The sequence below is a fragment of the Protobothrops mucrosquamatus genome, unplaced genomic scaffold (genome assembly GCF_001527695.2).
Source record: "Protobothrops mucrosquamatus isolate PMUCROS unplaced genomic scaffold, P.Mucros_1.0 scaffold2214, whole genome shotgun sequence".
NCBI lineage: Eukaryota > Metazoa > Chordata > Lepidosauria > Squamata > Viperidae > Protobothrops > Protobothrops mucrosquamatus.
In genome coordinates, this window is record NW_015388306.1 from 74,159 (window position 1) to 84,374 (window position 10,216).

The window sequence follows — 10,216 nt, forward strand, 5'->3', positions numbered from 1 at the left end:
GGGCCTGACCTAGGGTGGATTTTAGTTAGGGATGATTTTAATATAATTTTAATTATTACACAGCTACTAATATTTGGCTTTTAATTTGGTTTTAGAGGGGTTTTTATTCTGGTATTTTATTGTTATTTGTTTTAATATGCTGTGCACCGCCCTGAGTCCTTCGGGAGAAGGGCGGTATATAAATTAAATTAATAAATAATAAATAAATAAAATATCCTATTTTTCTTTCAGTTCCAAATGGCATATGGAATACTTCCATTTTTTCTCCACAACAGCAGGCCTTTGGAGAGGTTTGAACTTTGTTTGTGTGTAAGTGTGTGTAAGTATGTTTGTCTGTCTGTGAGCCTAGTCAAAGTTGCTCACTGGCTTTCACTGTTTTTGTAGTAACTGATCTTGAATCTCCTCAGTTATAGTCCCAACATTTTCTCCATTACAAAACTCTGATTTTCTGTCAGTTTTATTTTGTCTTTTATTTTTAATTCATTTAATTATGATGCACTTCATTTTTACCATAGTGTGTACTGTGCTGTAGTAATCACAGCAGCCGCAGAAGAAACAACCTTTTATTGTGACTTCCTGTGGCTTATTTAGCTTAGATGAATACTTTCTTCTTGGTTTTTAAGGAAGATTTCATGAATTATTTTTAGTCTGGATGATGACAATGAAATAAAGGATTTTGACTCTGCTAAATTTAGGCCAGACATTTTAGCCTAAGGGGAGCATGGCAGTGAACAGTTAGGCATGCTTTAGTCTTATAGCATCTAGAATCCCAAGATCCATCAACAAGCAAGAAGGAAGAATCCAGAGATTTTTTCCACCAAGAGAACCAGTGCAATCAGTAGAAAGAGGAAGGAGGGCTATTTTCTCTTTGTTCTTGAAATTTCCTCAAACGCTATTCCAGAGGTCTCTGGGGGAATTGTCTGAAAAAGGACTGAGGCTAGCAAGGATGAGGAGAAAAAGACTTGCTGTGCAAGCAGAGTGCCTGTAATGCAACTTACACCCTTTAAAAACCACCCTGAGCTGAGAATGATGGGAAAACTTGAATGCAAAGCACAATTCTTTCAAATAAAAATTCACAAGGATGTCAGAAAAAGGCAGCGCAGTTGGGATCCATACCTTGAACCATAGCCTTGGAACCCATGTTCTGAATGCTTATCATGCATTGATGATATTAAAGTATTAAGAAAATAACTAAATTTGGAGGAAAAATAAATATCTATAGAAAACCATTTTAAAAACATTTTTGACATATTAGCATTTCTAAGATGAAAGCTGCAAAGCTGTCTCCAATTATGAACACAGGTTTGTAAGATCTCTTTTCAGAATACTCTTACCTTGGACAAATAAATATGCTGTGAGCAATAATCCAAAGTACAATAATGGCAATAATCCAAGTAATAAAATGGCTATGTATTTTATTATTCGGTTTAAACCTTTAAACCACGTTATATTTATTCTGTCACTATATTAGTAAATCCATACTTCAGTTCTACACTTTGTCTATTACCTAGTCAAGAGGTATGTCATTTTAAACACAAATATTAATATGATTACAAGTGTAAGGTAAAAAAATGTTATTAAGAAGTGAAGAGAGTATGTTAGAGGGGACTTACAGGCAAGGAATAGCGAACTAGACCTTTCCAAAGGTGCAGAGATGATGCAGCAGCCCAAACTGGCAGCAAGCACAGTCTAATGCAGCGGTTCTCAAACTATGGGTCGCGACCCCATTTGGGGTCGATCGACCATTTCACGGGGGTCGCCAAGCAAGGCTGTCCGCCATTTTTTTTGTCCGCCATTTTTTCCCTTTTCCGGCGGGTGCCTTACCTCCCTTGGGCTGGGCCAGCTGGTGGTCGGCCTGCTCCGTCTCTGCCGCTTGCCAGCTACGCCTCGGCCGGTGCAGGGGGCGGAACCATGCATGTGCGGCGCTCCCGGGCAGGGAAAGTCCTCGACTTACGACCAGTTGGGTAGTCCTCGACTTATGACTGGTTTAGTCCTCGACTTACGACCGGTTTAGTCCTCGACTTACGACCGGTTGGGGGTCGCGGCATTAAAAAGGTTGAGAACCACTGGTCTAATGGAACATCTCTAGAAAAAGAATGATAATCAGCTTGTGCTCCAGAGAGCTGCTCCTTGCAAGGAGATGGCAAGATTTCAGTCAACCCCTGTGACTGAATGCCAGGAGACAAAGGAAGCCATTGAGTTTTCAACTGCAGTGTACCTTCTAAGGACACTGGATTCGTCCAGCCTCACTTTCACATTTATAATAATTTTGAAGTTAAAAATTACTTGGGGAGTAAATTTCATCCCAAAATAGTTATAAAATAATAGTATAAAATAAATGAAAAAAGGCAAGTAAGAATTTAAGGCAAGGAAACTATAAGTAAACTGACAACTAGACAAATTTGTAACATTTTGCTCAGATTTTTGAAATAATGAAGTAAACAAATTATGCTTGTAGGAACATAATTAACATTTATTTAATCTATCAAGGAAAGTGATGCTTGGTTGAAATTTGAAAACAAACGAAGAAATCTCAGACTGATTAGAAATTGGATACTGGAGGGGACTAAAGTTCTAGAAAAGAAAAGAAAAGAAAAGAAAAGAAAAGAAAAGAAAAGAAAAGAAAAGAAAAGAAAAGAAAAGAAAAGAGGGGTAGAGGAAACTTGTCCTTTGTTTTTGAACCTAAAGAAGAACGATGAAATTTGTAAAATGATAAAGGTATGACACTTGAGACACTTCAAAGGATTTTTGAAAAACTGAAAGCCAAATTTATCACTAAATTGACAGGAATAATTACTGCGCTTGCGAGTGCACTTTTTGAAGAGATTATAAAGAAGAAAAAGAAACATGTGAAAGAGAACAATATGAAAGAAGTTATAGATCGAGAGGACAAAGAGTTGAGACAAACGCCAGATGAGTAGAAATAGTGAAAAATAAAGAAATTGTGGATTATAAGACAGAGGTGCCAAGGTGAAAATGCAAATGACAAACCAAATGATGAAAAATGATCTGGGCAAGAATTTATTACTGGATTTACAAAAGAGAGATTCTAAATCTTTGAGAGGGGAGAAAGTTGGAATGGAGATTCAATCCTACAACAGCAATTTTGATGAATTAAAGATCAAGATAGGTAAAAACAAAAGAAAGGAATATAAAGTTGACTTGTTTAATCAGTGTTAAAATAGAAATGTTTCTATAGAATTCTGGAAATGCTTTATAGGTGTTTTGCTGACAGAAATGAGAATTTTTGGAATTACAAATGGATAAGGGGGAGTAATGGAAAGAAGTGAAATATGTATGTAATCTTATAGTGAGTGGGGAAATGTTAAATTTGCCTGTACTTGTTGCAAGAGTAATTTCTTTAAATATTTTTCTATTGTTTTTCATTTTTCTTTGTTCTTTTTACACTTTGTATTTCTTTTCTACTTTTATCTCTTTTAATACAAGTTTTTTTCTTTAAAAAGAATGTCTGTTGGATGTCTTATACAGTCCCCTATAGTAGTGGGTCTCCAACCTGTCTGGCTTTGCAGACCAGCGGGGGGGAGGGGATGATTCTGTGCAAGCGGTGGGCAACCGCAGGTGCGCTCACCTGTTGTGTGTGCAAGGGAAGCTGCGCACACATTCAGACTTACCCACCGCTTCCATGGCCCAGTTCTGAACGAGCCACAGCCTGGGGGTTGGGGACCCCTGCCCTATAGTCTTCTAATTTACTGATCAATATATGAAGTGGTAACATCAAGTAACTTTAATTGCCTGACTTTAATTGCAGCAATTTCATTGAGAACCAAATGGATGAAAAATCAGGTTACAAATCTGATAAGGTTTATTACCGGTGTGTGTTTGTGTATGTGTTATTCAAACAAACAAATAAACAAAAATCAAACATTATGAAGAAAAGAAATCCACTAAGGACCTAGCAGATAACTATGAATCATTTTTGGACCAGAGTTACCTCATACAGGAAGATGGGACGCATATAAATTTACTGAAATAAACAAACAAACAAACAAGTTCAAACTCCAAAGCTTCTTTTCTGCAAACTCTACAAGCAGAACTAAAGGACCAATACAAATCCCTGGATTCAGCCAAAGCTTGTTTCTGATAGTTTTAAAACAATGAAATAGTAAAAGTTATTGTGTATCTTAACATACACTTACTAAAATTAATATAGAAAATTTGAGGATGTCAACTTAGTCGATGCTAAATCCACTTTTAAATGATCTTTGGTCAGCATAAGACAAGCATATCAGTACCACCACAGAAAATAAAAACATTCAAAATGATGTAGTGATGATATTGGCTAAAAGAAAGATTTCAAATGAAAACCATTTGTACTAAGGCATGCAGGCTTTTCTAAGGACTATAAGAGACTTTGACATCACTGTCTGGTGAAGAGAATGGAGCTGTGCTTAACTATTAGGTTAGGTAGAGGAAAACCCAGATTGCTTAATGACCCAGTAGGATACTAATATAAATAGTTGATGCACATACCTTTTCCAATAAATTAAGAGCATATTTTAAAGCATATTAAATAATGGTGCAGTAATTTAAAAAATACAGATAAAATTGAAGGGGAAGAAAAATAGAGACACGTGCCATAAGAATGAGCATACAAAACAAACATTACATTTTTATGGATAGTAGTTAGTAGATACATGCTAAAAATAATTTGGGACAGTTCTCACCCGACCAGGTGTGGGAAGGGTAATTTCTTCCATGTCTTTTTGTAAGAGATCGGTGAACAGCTGAGGTAACCCTTTGGCGGAAATAACTGACTCTGTGAAGTATCTGGTGATGATTTTCTTGCCCATCTCTTGAATATCCACGGTGCGACATGTTGTTGTTGTCACATTAACTTTTAACGTTTCCTAGAATGAAAACCTACACAGTATTTCTCTTGAAGCTTTGATTGCAGTTGGTACTCCAGTGCTTCTTAAAAGGAGTCTTTTTAAAGTTACCAAACAACGCAACGCAAGAATAAAGTTAAATCACATTTATTTAATTAAGAATAGCAGTGAGTTTCTTGCAGAGCTTACTGTATACTTTGCTGAGCAAATTTCAAAGCACATCCAATTTCTTGATGCACAAAAGACATTCACTATTTCTCTAATAGCCGGTCCTTCAAATCAGAAAAAACTAGACATACACTTGATCCAGAACTGCAGATGCATCCAAATCCTTTGCTTTACCATGTATCTTTTCATAGCATTCTCATCTGTTTTTCATTTCTAATTGCACAGGAATATCCTCTGAATTGCCAAGCAACAGATATCCATACAGAACCCTCTTCAAATATTCAAAAATCAGCACTTAATGAAACAGACATCTTTCTTTTGAAAACTAAAAATTTCAAATCTTAGATCTGGCTGTTAAGAATTTTGTTTTCTGTCAAGGTTGTTTCTAGACTGCTGATTTCAACAAGGCAGAGAAACCTACCAATAGTCAAATTCAAGGTTTATGGACTCATCATATAACAAGCATTAATTGTTCGTCAGCCTATCCAATACAAAATATGTTGCTTCGGAGCTCTTCAAAGCTAAAATTGATTTTTCGTCAAAGCTTTCAAAACGGAAAAGAACAACTCCCAGAAAAACTCTAGTTTAATAAACAACATGCAATGGGAAGGAAGGGAGGGGATACAGACCACTGCTCTGCAGGATTTGTTCTCATCTTATTCAACACAGGAGAGAGGAAACTGCCTGCATTGCTTTCCTTGGCAGAAACTCCTTTCCATGAAAGATATTTAACTGGGGTGCATTCAGAAAGCCAGTACTTTCCCACAATAGTATACCAACATCTGCAAACACTGGAATATAACAGCTAATCTAACACCACATGAAACAAGAGTTGGGCATTATCTATATAAAACAATTGGAAGACTGTAAATTATCCCAGCTTATGGAGTTTTCTTTTAAAAATGTGACAATATAATAAAAGACAATGTCAATCTTTTTTACATGAAAAGAACCAACACCTTTTAGAGTTGTATCATTCAATTGGTACTAGAATATTTTATTTTCACTAAATTGTTCATGATATGCAATTTGACTATTTTCCTTTTGCAGTAGGACTTTAGAGTTGCTTTTTAAAACACTCCCATGCTGCGTGTTGTAACAATGGTTTGGAAAAACATAACTTATGGTATAGGTACATTGAATATAGAATGTCTACATACCCCTATTAAAATGTCAGGTTTTTGAGATATAAAAAAAATCAGACAAAGATAAATCAATTCAGATTTTTTCCCCACCTTTAATGTAAGATATAAGCTATACAATATAATTGAAAACAAACTGAAATCTTTCAGGAGGAAAAAATAAAAATAAAAAACTTTACAATAAAAAGATTGCAGAAGTGTTCACACCCTTAAACTAATGCTCTATTGAAGCGCTTTTTGATTTTATGTCAGCATTCGGTCTTTTGAGGTAGGGGTCTATCAGCATGCTGTATCTTGCCTTGGGAATCTCTGCCCACTCTTCCTTGCAAAAGAGCTCCAAATTTGTCAGACTGCAAGAGCATCTCCCATACACAACCCTCTTCAGATTTTCAATTGGATTCAGGTCCAGGCTTTGACTAGGCCAGGTGTAGGCAACCTTGGCTCTTTTATGACTTGTGGACTTCAACTCCCAGAATTCTTCAGCCAGCAGAGGCCTGGCGATTTTATACCAAAATTGATATTTAGAACTGTTCATAAAATCCCTCGACCTTGACTAAAGGTCCAATTCCATCAGAAGAAAAGCAGCCACAAAGCATAATGCTGCCATCACCATGCTTCACTGTGGGTATGGTGTATGTTTGGTGATGCACAGTGTTGTTTTTCCACGAAGCATACTTTTTGGAATTATGGCCAAAAAGTTCAATCATGGTCTCATCAGACAACAACACATTTTCCCACATGCTTTTGTCAGACTTGATCTAGGTGTTTGCAAAATTTAGCCAGGCTTGGATGTTTTTCTTTATACGAAAAGGTTCCACCTTGCCACCCTACTCCACAGCCCAGACACATGAAGAATATGGAAGATTATTGTCACATATTATACACAACCAATACTTGCCAGAACTTCCTGCAACTCCTTTAATGTTGCTATAGGCCTCTTGGCAGCATCTTGCATCAGTTTTCTTCCTGTTTTTTCATCAAGTTTGGAAGGACATCTAGTTCTTGGTAATGTAACTGTTGTGCCATATTTTCTCCACTTGACTGTCTTCAATCTGTATTCCATAGTATTTACAACGCCTTGGAAATTGTTTTGTACTTGTATCCTGACTAATACCCTCCAACAATGAGATCCATTTGATGCTTTGTAAGCTCTTTGCAGACCATGGATTTTGCTGTAAGAGGCAACTGAGTAAATGTCAGAAAAGTTCTAATACTGAACTTTATATGGGCTTGATCAGAGTCAATTGATAGCAGGTGTGTACTAACTAGTATTTAACACTAGTTTGAATGTGATTAACTCTAACACAGCCACAGCCCTACTTAGAAGAGTATGTAGACACTTATGCAACCACATTATTGTACATGTTTATTATTATCCATTGTACATATAAAGACAAAGACAAATAAAACAATATGAAAAAGTGAGTTCCTGGAAACAGTAAGAGTACCAATGACTAGTAGTAATTAAAAGTACTATAATGTGTGTATGTGTTATGCCCTTTCTATCACATCAACATTTAAAAATTGATTTTAAAAATATAGCCAATAAGTACCATCTCAAGACTCTAGAGATCAATATTTTTTCTCATTTTATTCATCTGGTTTGAAATATTTTTCCTTAATTTGAAAGTCTGCTACACTGAGCAGAGTCTCTAGGATAGGAAGCATATTTAGGCTCATACGGTAAATATTTATTTACTATATGTTTAAATGAGACCATTATAATTCAATGTGAGCTTGCAAAATATTTTAAGGGAGCACACAAATGCTACTGCTGAGCATAGGCAATAAAAAATATGTGGGGATTCAACTGCATGGGTGGCACCATCTAGGCTGCCATCTTGATCTTTTTGATCCCCTCTGTGGACACCTCACACTGAGTAGTGGAACTTTCTCTGCAAAAATATCAGAACCATCGTTGGAACCACTTTGGAAAGCAGCAGTAAAGTTGAAGACAAGTAAAACTCAAGATTACATGTATTTCCCTCCCTCCAAGATGGCTATTAGTTAAGTTTAACATAGGCAACAATGCACTCACAATCACTGGGGGAAAAATGAATGGTAACTCATTTTTGCGTATTCAGAGTTTGTGGATACAACTACATCTGTCATATAAATCATAATTTGTAAGAAAAAGGATAGCCGCTCCTATTTCTTCTGAACACTAATCTGTAAGGTTCAACCAGATTTCTCCCTTCTCCATAACAACCCACAATTAATTAGCACCTTCAAAGAGAGCAAGGCCTTAACAGTATTAATTGGAAGTTCTGAACAAATACCACCTGCTCTTTTCTGTCCCCTGTGCAAAGATGAAACAAACTGCATTGGAGCGCAAACAAACAAGGCATTGAAAATCTGAGCTATGCTCAAATAAGATTTTTTGGTCTTTTGACAAGCCTGGAAATTCCAATAAAATATTAGTCACACTTTTTTCATACTTTTTGGAAGATAGTTGGAGGAAAAGCCAGCATGGCACAGAGGTCAAGAATCTGACAAGCTCCAGGCTAAACCAGGTCCAAGCCTTTACCTACTTCACAGGATTGTCGTTGTGGGAATGATTTCCATGCAAGCTGCCATGGGTTCTTGGAAGAAGGTTGGGACATCAAGTAATAGATAAAATGCTTGCAACAAGATGCAATATTACCTGAACATATGCACACATAAATAATTAGCATTATTGCTAAAGGGAATGGTTGAGATATAGTAGCAAATCACAACTGATTATTAAAAGAATAATTGTCAGTGAGATGCTGTTTGATCCAGACTATTCTACCTGTGATTAGTTCTATTCTACCTGTATACAAATGTGATGGGGGGAAGGGCCAGATAGGTAATGTACTATATCAGTGGTTCTCAACCTGTGGGTCGGGACCCCATTTGGGGTCGATCGACCATTTCATGGGGGTCGCCAAGCAAGGCTGTCCGCCATTTTTTTTGTCCGCCATTTTTTTGTCTGCCATTTTTCCCCCTTTTCCGGCGGGTGCCTTACCTCCCTTGGGCTGGGCCAGCTGGTGGTCGGCCTGCTCTGTCTCTGCCGCTTGCCAGCTACGCCTCGGCCGGCGCAGGGGGCGGAACCACGCATGCGCGGCGCTCCCGGGCAGGGAAAGTCCTCGACTTATGACCGGTTGGATAGTCCTCGACTTACGACCGGTTTAGCCCTCGACTTACGACCGGTTTAGTCCTCGACTTACGACCGGTTGGGGTCGCGGCATTAAAAAGGTTGAGAACCACTGTACTATATGATGAGGAAGTAAAATTCTCACTACAGTTTCTACTGAATGCAGATAAAGAGACTTCAAATAATAATAAATAAGAGCTGTGAAAGAAGCAAGACTTGGGACACCAAATCCAAGAAGGTCTAAAGTACGGGTGTCAAACTCGCTGCGTCATGTGATGTGTCTTGACGTATTGTGACTTTTTTCACATTGCTGGAGCTGGGATGGGCGCGTCCTCCACATGATACAGCCAGTCCGCAGGCCAGCAGTTTGATACCCCTGGTCTAAAACATCCCAAATACACTATTTGTATATATCCTAGAAGTATTTCTACATTCATCAAGTTTTTCCCATGGTCTTTTGCCTAGACATAAAACAATATCTATGGAGACCTTTTCCTTGATTGAAGAGTTTTCCTTTATTGTAACCATACTAATGTAAGTAGGGATTAGAATTGTTCTTCTGTTGTCATAAATTTCCAATTCTGCCATACTTTTTGTAAATTGTCTAACTCAAAGTGAAAATAATATTCCATAAATATAATATTCATAATGTTAATATTTTTTCCATTGAAATGCCAACTGATGCTATTACTATATTCAAGTTTTGCATCTAGCTAAACATAAAATCTTTAAGATTTTGAGATTCTGAGTCATATTTCACTAGTAGCGTATAACTTATACCTAACTGGTGTTTGTCATTATGAGTAATAAGTTTTCAAATTCAATTCTCTCAATATTATTTCTGCAATTCTTTTGATGCTATACTATTACTTATTTGGAAATATTGCAACCAGTCAAGTGGAATACATTATTGTGAAATGAGAGACTTGTTTTCAGCCTAT